Consider the following 18,943-nt stretch of genomic DNA (forward strand, 5'->3'; position numbering starts at 1 on the left):
TGTTGTGTTAAAACTTTTTTTATAAGAGATTTATTTTTCAGAAATAAGCTTTTAATTTTGTGGAAGAAGGATGATCAAAGTTTCGCTATCCTAGTGGTGGCTAGCATGCGCTCGTCCTGATTTTGGAATAGGTGCATTATTCGGGTAGGAGGCAGATCAGGGTTTTGCTATCCTAGTGGATGCTAGGAAGTGCTCGTCCTGATTTTACCTTTGAGTGAAAAAGAGAAGTAGAAAAGGTTTCTTGTAAGAGTAATTTATTTTCAAAAAAATAAATTTATAGAAAATAAGATTAAAAAAAATAAGTTTAGAAAATATTACATTTTTAGAGAACTGAATTCGAGAAAATAGATTTAGAGAGAATATATTTTTTAGAAAACAGATTTCAAGAAAATAAATTTATATAGGTTTTAAGAAAGAAAAATAATTTCTTGAAAGTTATTTAGTCTTGGCAAAACTCCGTAATTTGCAAATGGGTAGCTCGCCCATGATTTAACAAATGATCTTGTGTTTGGAAGTCGCCCTAGGTTCGCGCCTTACCAATCATAAGCTCAATCTGACGACCAGAGTTCTGGTTTTGCCCCTATTTATACTGACAGGTTGATAATGAGGGGAAGGTTTCCCATTTTTTAATATGGGTTAGGCCCTTTAATTACCGCACCTCACCGCGCACCACGCGGCTCGCGCCTTAGTAATTCGCGCTCATGGGAACTTGTTGGCGCTCGCGGGGACTGCGAGACGCGGGGCAACGCGTACGATTCTAAAATTAATTCCTAATACTTTGAACTTTAATATAAATTACAAATTTTAAGAGATTTTAATTTTGAATATGCGGCACAATAGTATTTTACATGTAAAATCGTTACATTATCAAAAACTTAGAGTTTTAATATTGCTGCTTTGTAAAAGTAATTTTACTTGCTCCAAAATTTTAGATATATTTTTAACGCTTTTAACTTTAACGTTATTTTAATTCTGCGAGCACAGTGTGATAGCGGAGTGCGCGCATTATAAGATTGCAGGTTGAAACTTACAATTTTGTTATTGTTACTATGTGTAAATTATTTTTCGTTGTGCCTGAAATATATATATATATATATATATATAAGGAATCAATGCGCGCGCGCGTTGCGTGGCTCCAGCGGAAGACGCGAAGCGCGGGGAAGGTATGAGCGAGTACCACGAAACGTATTCCTTAAATTCCGCGTATATTATTCGATTTAATATAATTTATTTTGTATAAGTGATCTCAGTTTAACGTGTAAGATGCGATAGCTGTCAGTGCGCGTTATCATCACGCAATCTTGAATCTATTATTTTATTATCATTTATATTTTTAAATATAGTGAAAAGTATTACAAAAAAATAAACGATTACGCGTAACTATTTCGGTTTTAATTATATAATTTCTGATTTGAAAATGCCTTCTAAATTGAATTAATTTTTATATTCCAAATTTTTGCTACAATCAATATTAATTGTATTTTTAGGAAAATTTAGCTGCAAATTATATTAACGGATGTATACGGATGGTGCGAAAAATTAAAAAAATTTTTGGCGCCAGACGTCAGGGCCCTGAGCCTCGCCTTTACAAGGGGCCTCGCCGTCCAAGGCACAAAAAAAATTTTTAAATACTAAAATAAATTTTTTCAAAAAGAAATGGATTGGAAGAGGGCTAATTCATTAGGGATAAATTTAAATAGCCCAGTGTAGCGGCCTCGCTTCAAAGATCAAGAAAAAAATTTTGAATTATTAGAATAAACTTTCAGATACAGAATATAGAAATGGATTAGAAATTAAAATAAAGGAAGAATCAGAATTTTTTTAAGGAAGAATCCATGACAAATGGTTATCTGACATCTCGATTTAGATCTTGTGAAATTGTTGTTTTTGATATTAATTGAGGAGTCAAATCATGTCATTTAATAGATTTGTTATCTTAGGCTCTTAAATTGGTATCATAGGTCATAGGTCTCGCCTTATAAAAGTCTTTTTTTCTAATTTATTAAGAAAATTTTGAATTAAAAAAATAAAACTGTTATGACAACTATCCGAAATTTAACTAAAACAACCGCGAAAAAGATCGAGAAATAAAAATAAAATAATGTTTTAAATTCTAAACTATAAGCATAAACTTGAACAGTCTTAAAAGAAAAAAGATATTACGCCGATAAATGAAAAGCACAGCAATAATAGATAGCAGCGGACGGCGGACGCGGCAGTGCGTGTTAACGTTCGTCTTATGTCTTGCCGCGAGACGCATGCTTCAGTTCACGGAAAAACAAAGGAATCGCGAGTCGCGAACTCCATGTGTAAGCAAGATAGAGCTTATAACATTCGACAGTTGACGTGTAGACTGGAAAGAGGAACGTTCTTTCTCAACTTTGCGGTGTCATTTTTATATGTAAAATTAAAAAGATGTCGAAGAGATTTGCGTGAAGCTGTAGTGAAGCTGAGAAAAGAAAATTAAAAAAAGAAAGAGAGGAATCAAGAAATAAGCTTCCTAAAGTAACAGAATACTTTTCACGGATCGAATCAAATGTACAAAGACATGATGAACACTCATTGTCAGATATTGAAAACACTGACTGTGGACACTGTGGTAACGAGATTTCAAGTGAAATTTCTGAAAGTAATATGTGTACTATTGATGGCAATGGCAATTGTACAATGTCAGCAAATAATAATAATACAGGTATTTGGTATTTTTAATGAATATTCTTATACATATTATAGTATATAGTGTTTTGCGCTTGCAATATTCCAAGATTGTTAACTTGCTAATGAATGTACTCTTAACTTTTTTCAAATTAAATTATTCTTTTATTTTATTTATTTCTTAAAAGAAAAATATTTTTACATTTTACATCACATGTCAAGTTGATCGGCTCTTTGCTCTTTCTAGATTTTTTGTATCAAGATCCTGCTCTATGGCCATTAAAATTAAATGAAAATGGAAGTGAACGTAAGAAATATTTAGATAAAGAATATGCATTTTTTCAAAATAAAAATTCTTCATTTAAATCTTCTAAACGACAATATGCAAAACAAAATAGATATTTTTCTCCTAATTATTTCCAATGAAAGCTACAAAATGGCGAAAAATGTGAGAGAAAATAGCTAATGTTTTCCGAATCTACTGGGATAGTTTTTTGTTATGCTTGTAAATTATTTTCAAAGGACCATGACAATGTATTTGTAAAAGGCGGATTTTCAAATTGGAAAAAATAGATAAAATAATGTGTTCTCACGATAATAATAAAGAACACAATCGATGCATGATGGAATGGATTGATTACATCCAAGAAAATGCGCATGTAGATAAAAATATGATAAATACGATGAAAAATGAAATAAAATACTGGACTAAAATTTTAGAAAGGATAGTTGCAGTTATTCGATTTTTAGCCGAACGAGGACTTTCATTTCGCGGCACTAATGAAGTAATTAGATCACGAAATAATGGAAATTATCTTGGTATACTAGAATTGATTGCTGAGTTTGATCCTTTTTTGAAAGAACATATTGATTCATACGCACATATAGGTCGTGGAAGAGTATCGTATTTATCCAAAACTATTTGTGAGGAATTCATAGATTTGATGGCAAAAAAAGTTATGAAGCATATCAAAGATGACATAAATGAAGCAAAATATTGAGGACTTATTGTAGATTCTACTCCCGACGTTTCCCATGTCGATCAATTATCTGTTATTTTTAGATATTATTTAAATGGTCGCGTTTATGAACGTTTTTTCTGTTTCTTACAAATTAAACGTCATAAAGGTAGATTGCTAAGTACCGAAATCTTAGAGTTGCTCAAAGAACATGACATTGACATAGCCAACTGTTGAGCGCAAACCTATGATAACGCCAGTAATATGTCTGGTAAATGTTCTGGACTATAAGCATGTCTAAAAGAAAAAAATAAGTTGGCTTTTTATGTTCCATGTGTTGGCCATTCTTTGAATTTAGTTGGAGAATGTAGTGTTGACGAATGCATTAATGCTACAAATTTTTCGTCTTTTACAACTTGTATGTTTTTTTTTACTGCTTCCACACATAGATGGAACGTGTTAACAGATCAACAAAATTCTAAATTAACAAGCTTATCAGTTACTAGATGGTCGTGCAGAGCAGATGCAAGGAAAGCTTTAATAAAAAATTTTGATGGTGTTTATAAAGCTTTGGAACTTATAGCTAAAGATCAAGATCAGAAATCGGATACTCGACATGAAGCTACAGCTTTGCTAAATAACATTATAAAACTTGAAAACGTTTTTATGGCAGTGTTTTGGCATCGTATTCTAAATCAATTTAATGTTACTAGCAAGTATCTGCAAAAAATTGATATAGACTTAATTTCAGCTAATAATATGTTGCTTTCATTAGTCGATTTTATTAAAAATTTACGAAATGAATTTTCAAAAATAGAAGACGAAGCTAAAATGCTAAGCTCATTTATTATGCAAGACTATGCCGATTTAGGAAAAAGAATTACAAAAAAATTGAGCAATAATGAAACAGAAGTCGATAATTTACATGGTTCTGATAAATTTAGAATTTAAACATTTTACGTAATCATCGACAAACTTGTAGCAGAGTTACAAAAACGAAATGAAGCTTACGATAGTATGACACAATTATTTGGCTTTCTTTTTAAATTATTAGATATTGATGCTCATAAAATAGAATCTAGTGCAAAAAAACTTATACAGGTATACTCAGATGATTTGCAAGATGATTTAGTTTTTGAATTGGAACAGTTTATACCACACCTAAAGTTACAGCCTGCAGGTTTTTTTTCTAATTACGAAATTAAAGAGAGAAAAGAGAATGACAATACATTATGTCCACTTAAAGTCTTAAATTGGATAGTTGATCGTAAAATGATCATTGTTTTTTCAAATATTTATATAGCTTATAGATTAATTGTAACCGTTCCTATAGCAAATTGTGAGGCGGAAAGGTCATTTTCAGTATTGAAAAGAATAAAAAATATGTACAGATCAACAATGTTAAATGATCGATTATCATCTTTGACAAGGTTAGCTATTGAAACTGAATTACTTAGATCACTTAATTTTTATGATTTAATACAAGATTTTGCGAAAGCAAAAGCAAGGAAGAAATTGTAATTCAATTGTAATCGAAATTGTAAACGAATATAACATAATATAATACAATATTATATCGTAACGTATTATAATATAATATAATAAATACTCTTGCTAAATGTTACATGTCACTGCTCTGTATATCTGTTCCTCACTTTTTTTGCAATAATTATCCCCCCCCCTTTTTTTAGTCCGTAAAGGGCCTTGTTCCTCCCTATAGCTCTCGGCCTCGCAAAGTCTTAATTCGGCCCTGCCAGACGTAATAATCATTTATTAAAATGCAAAATCTTAGGTGGTAAAATAGGAGATATTGTTTTTTATTTAATCATATGCTATATTGCAAAAATGTATAATTTTTTACTTTTAAATGAAAACAACTTTCGTTAAAATTAGCTTTTGCTATAATTAGTAAATCACAAGGATAAACATTTGATAGAGTAGGAATAGATCTTCATAAAAGTATATTTAATTATTATGCTATTACTTCCCTGATAGCCACCAGTCTGTGTTGTTGCTGTAATGTTGCCGAAAACAAAAGGCATTAGTTTTCAACAAATTTAGAACAAGGTGTGTGCCTCATTTGCCTTTGGTTTGACATCATATGAATTCAGCACGTTTTGCTGCAAATATGCTGCGTATTTGCTGTCAACGGTTTATTGCTATATATAAAGAACAACATGACAGCAAGTTGCCAACAACATGTGCTGAGTCATAAATTTCAGCAAAAATTCAACAACATGTCAAAAACGGTTAAATATATGTTTTGTACTCTTTTTTTCAAATATATAAAAAATAAATAAGTTAATTCTTCTTTCTGCTGAATTGTCACCACCCTGCGAAAAATGTACGATAAAACCAATTAAAAAAAAGTAATCCGAATCGATCGAGATTTCTGCACCAAAAATACGGTATTAAGACCGATTAAAAATAAGATCGGAATCCAGATAAATTTATTAAAACAGAATACATTAATGTAAACGTAATAAATATTAGTTTACAAAAAAGTATTTCTTGTATCCTTTTTGTTAAAAAGAATTAAATTTAAATTAAACATTTAATTTATGTACAAGATTAAATAACAATACAAATTGTTATTTACATATAAAAATATAAAATTTTATGTAGACTAATGTTCCACACACACGTCACGTTTGAAAAAAATGAGAGCGAGTATTTGTCTCGAGTTTACAACAAGCAAGTCCTAAAAGCTTACGGAAGTATGAGCTGGAGTGTCCGCCGCGGTGGCACCTAGATATAACGCCTGTGGACGCACTCGACTCACGAGAAAATCTCCCGCGGCGTGGCCGCCTAGCGGTGACGCCAGCACTCACTTGTTAAATCCATTTCAATTCGATCTGATAGTCAAGTAAATAATTAATTTACTCTTGTTTATTTATTACATTACACACGCTCGCGCAAACACACAATCACATACGCACACGCGCGCACACACACACAAATCATTTTCGACATTTTATTTGGCTACAAGACAATAATTAATATATTTAATGTTTATAACAAATACACGACAAAAGCACAGAATCATTATCTTTTTTTATTGTCGTCACATTGCTCTTATGTTGTTGAAAATGATTGATAAAGCAAAATGTTTTCCACGAATAGAAGTCATTTTGTTGGCAACAGAATAAGCAACAGTTGCTTTCTGTTTGCTTTGAATCTGCTGACATAAAATGTCTCAAATCTGCTCTCATGTTGTTGAATATGTAAGACTATGCTCAGCATTAAGTTGCCCGATTTTGCACATGCATGGCCATCAGGGTTATGTCGCTTTTCTACAACTACATTTATGGCAAACATTAAGAGTTTATCTTGATAATTAGTGATAATAACCAAGTTAAAAATTATGCAGGAAAAATTATAAGTAAATATATACCCTGATAGCCACCTGTCTGTGTTGTTGCTGTAAAATTGCTGAAAACAAAGGGCATTAGTTTTCAGCAAATTTAGTACAAGGTGTGTGCCTCATTTGCCTTTGGTTTGACATTATATGAATTCAGCATGTTTTGCTGCCAATATGCTGCGTATTTGCTGTCAATGGTTTATCGCTATACATAAAAAGCAACATAAGAGCAAGTTGCCAACAACATGTGCTGAGTCATAAATTTCAGAAAAAATTCAACAACATGTCGAAAACGGTTAAATATATGTTTTGTACTTTTTTTCAAATATATAAAAAATAAATAAGTTAATTCTTCTTTCTGCTGAATTGTCACCACCCTGCCAAAAATGTGCGATAAAACCGATTCAAAAAAGTAATCCGAATCGATCGAGATTTCTACACCAAAAATACGGTATTAAGACTGATTGAAAATGAGATCGGAATCCAGATAGATTTATTAAAACAGAATACATTAATGTAAAAGTAATAAATGTTTAGTTTACAAAAAAATATTTCTTGTATCCTTTTCGTTAAAAAGAATTAAATTTAAATTAAACATTTAATTTATGTATAAGATTAAATAACAATACAAATTGTTATTTACATATAAAAATATAAAATTTTATGTGGACCAATGTTCCACACACACGTTACGTTTGAAAAGAATGAGAGCGAGTATTTGTCTCGAGCTTACAACAAGCAAGTCCTAAAAGCTTACGGAAGTATGAGCTGGGGTGACCGCCGCGGTGGCACCTAAATATAACGCCTGTGGCCGCACTCGACTCACGAGAAATTCTCCCGCAGCGTGGCCGTCTAGCGGTGACGCCAGCACTCACTTGTTAAATCCATTTCAATCCGATCTCATAGCCAAGTAAATAATTAATTTACACCTGTTTATTTATTTCATTACACACGCTCGCGCAAACACACAATCACATACGCACACGCGCGCACACACACACAAATCATTTTCGACATTTTATTTGGGTACAAGACAATAATTAATATATTTAATGTTTTTAACAAATACACGGCAAAAGCACAGCATCATAATCTTTTTTTTATTATCGTCACGTTGCTCTTATGTTGTTGAAAATGATTGATGAAGCAAAATGTTTTCCACGAATAGAAGTCATTTTGTTGGCAACACAATAAGCAACAGTTGCTCTCCGTTTGTTTTGAATCTGCTGACATAAAATGTCTCAAATCTGCTCTCATGTTGTTGGATATGTAGGACTATGCGTTACGTTTTCAACAAATACACAGCAACTAGTCGAAAATTCATGCTCAGCATTAAGTTGCCTGATTTTGCAAAACATGCATGGCTATCAGGGTATATATACGAGTATATATATATGGGGTATTCCACGTGAAAAGGGTCCACCTAAAAATAAACTGGGATTTTTTAAATGATGATAAAAACATGTTAGTGGATGTATTGTATGTAATGATAAAAAAAAGTAAGCATTATATGCCTTGCATCAAAGATATTAAAAGTTATCGTTTAAATTAAAAAAATTTTTTTTCTTTTTTGAACATTTTTTGCTAAAATTAAAAAATTTTTAGAAACATGATTTTTTTAGAATTTTCCCGTACTTTTAGATAAAAATATTAATTTTAGTGACAAAAATTTAAAAGTATCAAACAAAGTAATTTTTTAGTTTTAAATAAAAAAATGAACAATTTTATCCATTTTTAAAAATCTGAAAAAATTCTCAAAAATACTTCAATACATGTAGAATATCGCACCATAAAGCAAATTTTGGGATCGCAATGGCATCCTCTCGAAAACAAATATTTTTTCTAATACAAAATTATAATTTTAGCCAAAAGCTAGATAATATCAATTTTTATTGGCCAATTATTTAGTACTACGTAAATAACATATTTCTAACAAATAACTATAAAATAAAAAATAGTTGTGACGTTTGAATTATATATTATTTAGACTTATTTATTTTTTCTTTATTTTTTTAGAAAAGTCTTGTTCCTCATCAAAACTGAATTTTTTTAAAAATTAATTGGTCTTTTCTCGCAAAAATAATCGCATGATATTTTAATGTACCCGGAATCGTTTTTGCTAATGAGAATCTTGGTTTCAAAAAAACTTATTTAATTTGTCGTGATTTGTCTTCGAACTAAATATAATTGTTGTCTCTTTCATATCATTCTTAGCCTACGTGTACAATAGCTCAGCCTGAGGATTACACTTCCTTGCAAAGTAGCTTTTCTTATTAATTGTTTAAAATTTCTTCCAATACCTTCACAGAGACTTTTCCTATGTGCTAAAGTAAAGAAGTGCAATTCGGCCGTGATATAAAAAAATCTTGCGCATGGTAAAGCAAGTTACAATTCTTAAATTATAATTATTAAATTAGAATTTGGTTTACCATGTGAGTGATTTTTTTGATATTACGGCCGAATGGCACTTCTTTGGTACAGCACATGGGAAAGGTCTCGGTGATGGTATTGGTGGAAATTTTTAACGATTAGTAAGAAAAGCTACTTTGCAAAGAAGTGCAAGGAAGTAAACCTCAATGCTGAGGTATTATACACGTTGGCTAAAAAAGAGATATGAAAGAGACAACAATTATATTTAGTTTGAAGACAAATCACGACAAATTAAGTAGGTTTTTGGAACCAAGATTCATATTAGCGAAAACAATTCCGGATACATTAAAATATCATGCAATTATTTCTGTGAGAGAAGATCAATTAAGGCTTCTGATTCCTTAGCCGAGAACTCCGCGTTGACGGTAGCGATATTTTGTCGCGAACAAAATTAGAACTAATACACGTGAAACGTGTGACAGAGTGACGATGAGATGTTGTCGTGCATGTCATTTTGTTAGGTTTATTATGTGTTTCATTGTGAAAATATGACTTGTCTCGTATTTATCAAATTCGTAAAAATGGACCGCGAGTAAAGTTTCTTTGAATATTATACATAAAAGTACATTTTTCACGCCTTTCAATAGCTATCCGTGTGTTTTTCTGTCTGAATAGGCGTCACTTTACGAAAAAAGAATAGTCGACCGATATTTAGAAGTGTTTTAAAGTTATCTGATTAGTCTGTTTTATTCAAATTGGCTTTATTTACAAATGGCATGTTTAATAAAATTATGTGATCGTGTGTTTTTCTGTTTCAATAGTTTCACTTTACATGCTTTTTACGACTATTTACTGACTGTTAGGCGGAAAAAAGATAGTCGTGACCGATATTTAGAAGTGTTTTAAAGCTATCTGCTTAGTTTGTTTTATCGAAATTGGTTTTATTTACAAATAGCATGTTTGGCAAAATTACGTGTCATTTTACGCAATTTCTCGCTTCTGTCATCACGACTTCAATATGGCCGCAGCGAGTACTCAGGAGCCTTAATTTTCAAAAAATTCAATTTTGATGAGAAACAAGACTTTTCCAAAAAAATAATGAAAAAAATAAATAAGTCTAAATAATATATAATGCAGACGTCACAACTATTTTTTATTTTATAGTTATTTGTTAGAAATATGTTATTTACGTAGTACTAAATAATTGATCAATAAAAATTGATACTATCTAGCTTTCGGCTAAAATTACAATTTTGTATTGGAAAAAATATTTGTTTTTGAGAGGATCCCATTGCGATCCCAAAATTTGCTTTATGGTGCAATATTTTACATGTATTTAAGTATTTTTGAGAATTTTTTCAGATTTTTAAAAATAGATAAAATTGTTCATTTTTTGATTTAAAACTAAAAAAATAATTTTTTTTCATACTATAAAATTTTTGTCACTAAAATTAATATTTTTATCTGAAAGTACGGAAAAAATCTTAAAAAAATTGTGTCTCTAAAAATTTTTTAATTTTAGCACAAAATGTTAAAAAAAGAAAAAAGTTTTTTTTAATTTAAACGTTAGCCTTCAATATTTTTAATGCAAGGCATATAATGCTTACTTTTTTTATCATTAACCTTATACAATACATCCACAAACATGTTTTCATTATCATTTTAAAATCCCAAACAGTTTATTTTTAGGTGGACCCCTTTTACGTGGAATGCCCCATATAGGGGAAGGTAGGGGAATTACGAACACCTTTTTTTTTTTTTTTTTTTTTGACGGGGGGAAAATGCTCATGGCACCCCGGGTTGGCTAGACCACGGGAGTGTGGGACTCGGGCTCGGGTACCCCGACGGCACTGCCGCTCGCGCGACAGAGGCGACGGGGGCACCGGCCCGCCTACCCACTAAAAACCCACCGAGCCCACCTCACCCCAGTGCGTGGAGGGGACCGCGAACTCGTGCAGAATACCGTCCGGTCCCCCCACAGGGGTTGGAGCGTGAAGCTCCCCGACGCGCCAGTTCGCCGAGTTGAGAGTCGGGCTTTGCTGGCCCAGCCGAGATACGTCAGCTGAGTGGACCTAGCCCAACCCCGGGGGGAACGTCGCGGTGCGTCCCGAACCCCCCGCGCTCATTTAGGGCCGTGGTGCCGCTCCCGGCATTCCGCCAGTGCGAGCCCCACGCCCTGGGACAAGCGGTCGCCGCCGCCCGCCCCGCCTCTTCCCCGTCCACCGCGCTCTGGTGGCCGGACCGGGCGCCAGGGGAGAGACACTCGCCTAGCGCCCGGCCCCATCAGCCTGGGCCCCGCCCGTTGCATCCCCCGAGCGCTGGGGGCAGCTAGGGACGGGCACCCGAGGAGCGGCACTCAACGCCGCTTCCCCTTGCCGAGGACGGGCGGCCCCGGGGAGGGCGCACTTGGCGCACCTTCCCTAGGCCTCTCCCTCGAGGTCCTAGTCTCCCTTCTCTCCCTCTGCGGGAGTGGAAGGGAGATGGGTGCGAGAACCACCCTGGCCTCGGGGAGGTGATCCTCCGACGCGCGGCTAGAGACGCTGACAGCGTCGGATACGCTGACGTCCTCCGCCGCTCTCTCCACCCTGTACGTCTTGGGCGGCGGGGAATCCGCCTCGGACTCCACGTCCGAGGAGGATCCCGGCAGCCCGGCGTCCCCCGCCGAAGGGGACCCATGATAAGGGACCCCCTCGGTAGGGTACGCCACCACCTCGTCATCAGCAGCCGGCTCCACGGACCCGACGCCCCCATCGGCCTGAGCGCCGCGAGCAGCGCCGACGTCCGGCGGAGACGGCGGCCGCTCCACCTCCATCTCCTCCCCTGTCCCCGGACCCGGGCGAGGGGGAGGAGGCCCCCCAGCCATTCTCGGCTTGGGGGGAATCTTGGGGCAGTTCGGACCACCCGGGCGGTGGTCCGATGCCCTGCTTCGACTCGCACACTCGGGGCAGTGCGGCTGATTCGCGCACTGAGCCCGAGTGTGACCTAACCCACCACAAGTTGAAGCAGCCCCGGGCCCGGTCCGTGCGACCGGGGCACCGGTGCTGCGTGTGCCCCTGGGCCAGGCAGCGGAAACAGCGCTGAGGAGGCGCTTTGAGCACCTCCACGCGCGCAGCCGCCCAGCCCAGGGCCACTCTCCCTATCTTGGCTGAGCTTCGCCGCCGCCGCGACCGGGCACTGCGCGATCACAGAGCCCAAGCCCCGGCGGCCGCGAATCACGCTACCCACTTTGATGTCGCTGGCGCTGCACGTTGCTGCGTCGGCAAGCGCATCTGCCACTTCCTCCGGCGTCGCGGTGTCGAGGAACCCGGACACGCGGACCCCCACCCTACGCATAGGGCAGGTGATCCGGACGCCCGGGCCCCCCGCAACGCGTGTCATCTCCGATGCGAGACGCTCAGCTGCTGGCAAATTACGAACACCTAAGAGAAATTTAAAATAAAATGAACGAATTTAGAGATAGGTTATTTAATTTTTATTTTTTCAGCATGTCTGTTATCTATCTAGGTACTTAAACAATCAACTTAATAAAATTAAAAAAAAAAAAAATCAAATTTTAGAACAAACACAAAACCATTAGTGTCCGTGTCATTAGTGTCCGTGTTTTCTCGACATATGTCGGCTAAACAAGAACACTAAGTGGGGTAATTACGACCTAGCCTAGTTTACAGCTATCAGTCTTCAGTTACGGCATACATCACATAGATAGCCCGCCGACGATGACTGTCCATCTGTACATTTTTCATGTGTCCAGTTTTTACACATGTAACACATAATCCAATCTTCATCAAGAAGGCTTATATATTTTTCATCACAAAAAATACAATAACAATTGTCACTATCATCCTTTTTTTGTCCTTATTTTCCATATTTTTATTTTTGTTATCAGAATCATAAAACTTTTGTATGATTCTGAAATTTTTCACTGCTTTTCTGGTGTCTTTGTTTTTAAATTTTTGATCTTCGGTTTTCATCTTCTTGACTGTAATTTATTTCTTTGATATTTTCTCGGTTTTTTTACTCTCTTGTGACGTTTTATTTTGTTTCATTTTCACTTTTTCTTTGACTGGTGTATAAGTTAAAATGATTAAATGTTTTTTTCTGATATTGTGTTTAGAAGTTCTAGCGGGGATAGTAGGCAGGTTTACGATTTCCGTGAGAGGAATAGATTCATTGAGTAGAACATTTGGTGGAACTGAAAGGTTTTGGGTATCAGAGGTTTTTGGATCTTCATTAGAAATTTGAGGATCAGAAACGGATAGCACTTCTGCTTCGGGAAATTTAGTATCTGGAGCTTGTGCATCAGGAGCTTGAGTATTGGTAGCCTGTTTATCCGGTTACTTTCAAGTTGGTTTCTTGATGCCTGCGTTTCGGTAATAATTTGGGTGCTAACTGTCTGAGATTTATCTTGATTGAAACCTATTGGCCGCAAGGGATAAATACCGGCAGCTGTAAAACCATTTGCAGCCTTCTCAAGATTGCTACATCGATTGAAAGCCTTTGTAAATAATTCCACAATATCGTATTGTGTTATACTTCTTCTAGGATGCTCCACCATGTAATATTCACAATTTTGATTGTACGCATTTTTAAGAGGACCAAAAAATGTCAAATCTAAGGGCTGGGATCTATGGGATGTATGTGGTGGCAAAGTCACTATAATTATACTATTGTTTCGGCACAGTGTGTATGCATCAAGACTGACATGACTCTCATGATTATTTAAAATCAACATTATTGGTCGATCTTTAGAAGGTTTTGCGTAAGAAATAAAATGGTGAAGCCAATCTACAAATAAGATTTTATTGATTCATCCAGAATCTGACACGGCAACAATCATGTCAGCATTACCTCCTTTTAATAACTGCGCATTTATTCGTTTTCGTTTAAATATAAAAAATAGGGATATATACTGACCAGCTACACTAAAAGTGCATACCATTGTAGTGGTGGTTCCTCTTTCGTCACTTGTTGCCTTTCCTATTTGCCTTTTGTCCTTTCGGTGTCAAAATTTTTGAATTCTTTTGTACATTTGTTATACTCGTTTTGTCAACATTAAAAATTCTACTTGGTTCAAGGTGGTATTTATTCTGTATAGCTTCCAAATTATAGCAGAATATCTTAATTTCGGTTTCATTGAAGGCATTAATTCGATTCAGTGAAGTAACCTCGGCTTTCCTCAAAGCAATTCTAGGATGGCTCTGCATAAAACCATGATACCAATCTTTGCTTGCCATCTTCTTTGTTCGGTCAAATGAATGCAGAAGTTTATTTTGATCTGCAAATTTAAACGCAATTTTACGAACCATATTTATTGTTAACCCGTAAAATATTTTGCTGCATTTTATAATAGGTTTCATTAACTCCATTTCTTTATTTTTGGTAAAATACAGACTGATTTCCTACCACATCTTGGCTGTTTTATAATTTTCTTTTTCAAGTAATCAAAGACGGTAGTTTTAGCCGTCCGAATAAAAAATTGCTGCTTTGCCTAGAGTTAACTTTTCACTTCTAACATCATCAATGGCTTTCTGCAGATCTTCTAATTTGTAACGTATTTCTATCTTCTTTTTATAGTTTCGAGGCATCTAAAACAAAGTAAATTATATTTAATAAATAGCGATGCGCAGTGGTAAATATATTAGAGCTAAGTATGCAACTACTACAATAGAATAGGCTAATGTTGAACGTTTGAGACTGTCCGACCTAGTTTGTTCGCCATTGCCCCTTAAGGTTAAAAATCAAAAAATGTAAGATTGTTTTAGGTTTGGTTTCGCCCCTTCTAACATTCATAATGAAGTTTATGATTACTTACTATTTAGGCCTGTAAATGTTACGCTCGAACAATTTATAGACAAAAAGGTTTACCAGAAGTTTTATCTATGAAAAATTTACATTGTATATAAGAAAATATTTTAAAAATTCATACTTTGAATGATGTACACGTCGGATTCACTCCGCTTGCGGTCTGGCACTAGCGGTGGCGTGATTTGTAAGATGGTGTCAAGCACAATATTTTTATCCTTTTCTAACACAGTACAATCGTTCAGTTCGGGATTTCCCCGCGTTCGTATTTACCCTCCTTTTCCCTATGTGTATGTTCTTCAACTTTCTCTAGAAGAAAATCACTAATATTTACATACTACTTCGTTTTTTAATTATATTTTATCAACATAAACGGAGATCTATAGTCAGGACGAGCTTATAAAGATGTTAACGTTTTATCATTCTATCTTTATCATTCATTATATTATACATAAATCAAGGTTAGAATGATGCAAACAAATGCTAATATCGTTAAAAACGCGTTCTGAATATGGGCCTAAGTATCTTCCCAAATACAATTACAAAATAACCAAGTACGAGCATATATAAAATATGGGTGCGTTTTGTTTGAACGCCCACGCCCTGTAAGCGCTTATGCTTTTGAGCGCTATTTTAAATCGTTCCATTTGACGCTTGAGCACTTATACGAGCTTAAGTAAAATCATTTCTTTTGATTCGTGAGCATTGGTAAGCCTGCGTGAGCGTACATTTCAAAATGCCGCCGTATGAATTATTATGTTTGCTATGTTTCATGTTAATTGCATTAGAATTATTTTTTGACGACGAAAGTTATCTGCATTATGATGAAGATTTGATAAATATTATATATCTTAACAAATATTGCAAACGTTCAATATTACGGCTAAAAAACTATGTTATATTATTATACACGATGAGTTATTCAAATTACATTTTAGGTACGTCTTTTTATGTAAAAAACCTGTTTTTTTTTAATTAAATTTTTTGCACAGATATTTTCCCTTTTTTTTTCATGTTAAAAAGTAAAGTCTGAATTGTAGATGCTATAAAGGTTAGATTATGCAGATCGTAATTTTTGTTGGAACCCGTAAAATTCTATAATAAGATTTTAATGTTTCTGTCTATATGTATAAATAAAATCATTAAAATCTTATTATTAAACTTTACCAGTTCCACCATTTTCCGGTAAGCATCACATACATATTTTTTTCAAATTAATTTCTTTTTGTTTATCATCAGAATGAAACAAAGTACATTTAATTTGATATTAAATTTAATAAAATCATTATTAAGAATAAAGAGTGGACGTAAAAGTATATTTGCAGAAAAACAATTTTTTATTGCAATTTGGAAAATGGCTACACCAAATTTGTATCGGTACATCATTAAAATATTTATACTTGTCCGTTAATTTGTAAATACAATTTAATTGTAAATATAATGTCCTTTAATTATTTATATTAGGAGTACAAATTGAAAACTGCCGTTTTTTGTCAAAATTTGAGGATTGATTGTTGAAAAATGGTTACATACTTATTCTTGAAAGTATTGTCCATCGCTGGCCACTTCTTTCTCCCACCTTTCGGGCAGCATACAAATCCCGCGTCGAAAAAACTGCTCGTCTTTTGCGGCGATCCACGAATCGACCCAGTTTTTGGCCTCTTCGTAATAATGGAAGTGCTGCTCAGCCAGGCCATGCGCCATTGATCGGAACAAGTGGTAATCTGAAGGGGCGATGTCAGGAGAATACGGCGGATGAGGAAAGACGTCCCATTTCAATGTTTCCAGATAGGTTTTAACGATCTGAGCAACATGTGGCCGAGCGTTGTCGTGCAGCAACATCACTTTTTCGTGTCTTTGCTCATATTGTGGCCGTTTTTCCTGCAATGCTCGGCTCAAACGCATTAGTTGTGTTCGGTAGCAAGCTCCTGTGATGGTTTCACCCGGTTGCAACAGCTCATAATAAATCACGCCGAGCTGGTCCCACCAAATACACAGCATGAGCTTCGAGCCATGGATGTTTGGCTTGGCCGTCGATGTTGATGCATGGCCGCGGTAGCCCCATGATTTTTTTCGCTTTGGATTATCATAATGGATCCACTTTTCATCGCCGGTTACAATACGATGCAGAAAACCCTTCCGTTTTTGTCGTTGGAGCAGCTGTTCGCACGCGAAAAAACGCCGTTCGACGTCTCTCGGCTTTAATTCGTATGGCACCCAGTGTCCATGCTTTTGAATCATTCCCATGGTTTTCAAACGATATAAAATAGCTTGTTGAGTCACGCCCAATGAATCTGCAAGCTCCTGTTGCGTTTGAGATGAATCTTCATTCAGTAATGTTTCCAATTGTGCGTCTTCAAACTTTTTCACCTGTCCGGGACGCTCCTTGTCTTCTACGCCGAAATCACCACTTTTGAAGCGTTGGAACCATTCTCGACACGTTCTTTCACTAATGGAAGCCTCACCATAAGTTTTTACAATCATTCGACGCGCCTCAGCCGCAGATTTTTTCGAATTGAAGGCAAAAAGCAAAACTTCCCGCAAATGACGCTTATTGGGCACAAATTTCAACATTTTCGATCACAAAAAAACGCCGATAAAAATTCACAACTACAATGATAAGAAATTGTTGCCAGATGCCCAACCTTACATTTAAAATTTTTGATCTAACGTTTGGCGCCAGCATTTACCGCTGGCGCCATCTACTGGAAAACGGCGGTTTTCAATTTGTGCTCCTAATAGATCAATTTATGAAAAATTCAATGTGTAAAGTCACAGCGTTACGCGCTGGAAGAAAGATATCTAAAGCAATTGCCAAATTATCTCCTTTTTTTATTACATGGCCAGAAGATAACAGAGCAGAAGATGTTATGAAGGGATTTTTTACAACAAGTGCTTTTCTTAAAGTGTTAGGTGCCATAGATGGCACACATATAAATATAACTGCTCCACATATCAGTCCCGAAACGTATATCAATAGAAAATGGCATCATAGAATACAATTACAAGTAATTTATGATAATTTAATACTTTTTATAAAATAATAGTTATACAGTTATATAATTAATTATAATTAATTCTTTGTTACTGACAGGCTATTTGTGATCATGAGCAACAATTTATTCATTGTTATGCCGGAAATGTTGGTTCTGTTCATGATCAACGAGTATTTCGTTTGTCTAAAATCTATAATTATTTGGAAGAGCTTGAAAAGGTTCCTAATAATAGTCACTTAGTAGGTGATACAGCATATACTTTTTATGCATGCTTATTAACACCATATCACGATAATGAACATCTCACAAACAGACAAAAAAATTATAATTTTTGCCACTCATCTGCTCGAATGGTTATCAAACGGACATTTGGCTTATTAAAAGGAAGATTTAGAAGCTTGTTATCAATCCTAGACATGGAACGAGTTGATTTAATTCCTGAATTTATTATTGCCTTTTGCGTTTTATATAACGTATGTTTGCTAAACTATGATGTTTTAATTGATATATGCGAAAATAATCAATGTGATAATCCACACAATAATCTATTAAAAGACTTAGAAAGTAACAATAGAGCTTAAACAAAGAGAGATAAAATTTGCAATAACTTAATTATTCGAAATGCATAAGATATATGATCTTAATCAAAATGTTTATGTTTTCGTTTATGTTTATTTTTAACTACAAATAAACTTATAAATAACTTCTTGTAAAACTGTCTTGGCGTTTCTTGTATTCAATAAAAAAAGTAAAAAGTCAGATTGAACAAATCGGCTTCTGTGTATATCGTAGGTTCTCGG

The 18,943-nt window shown here is 35.3% G+C and overlaps 1 pseudogene; it reads left to right on the forward strand.

Annotated features, from left to right (window-relative positions):
* Positions 1-16,468: 16,468 nt before the first annotated feature.
* Positions 16,469-18,724, forward strand: LOC105205357 (annotated as a pseudogene).
* Positions 18,725-18,943: the final 219 nt, after the last annotated feature.

This window comes from Solenopsis invicta, chromosome 5 (assembly GCF_016802725.1).
Source record: "Solenopsis invicta isolate M01_SB chromosome 5, UNIL_Sinv_3.0, whole genome shotgun sequence".
NCBI lineage: Eukaryota > Metazoa > Arthropoda > Insecta > Hymenoptera > Formicidae > Solenopsis > Solenopsis invicta.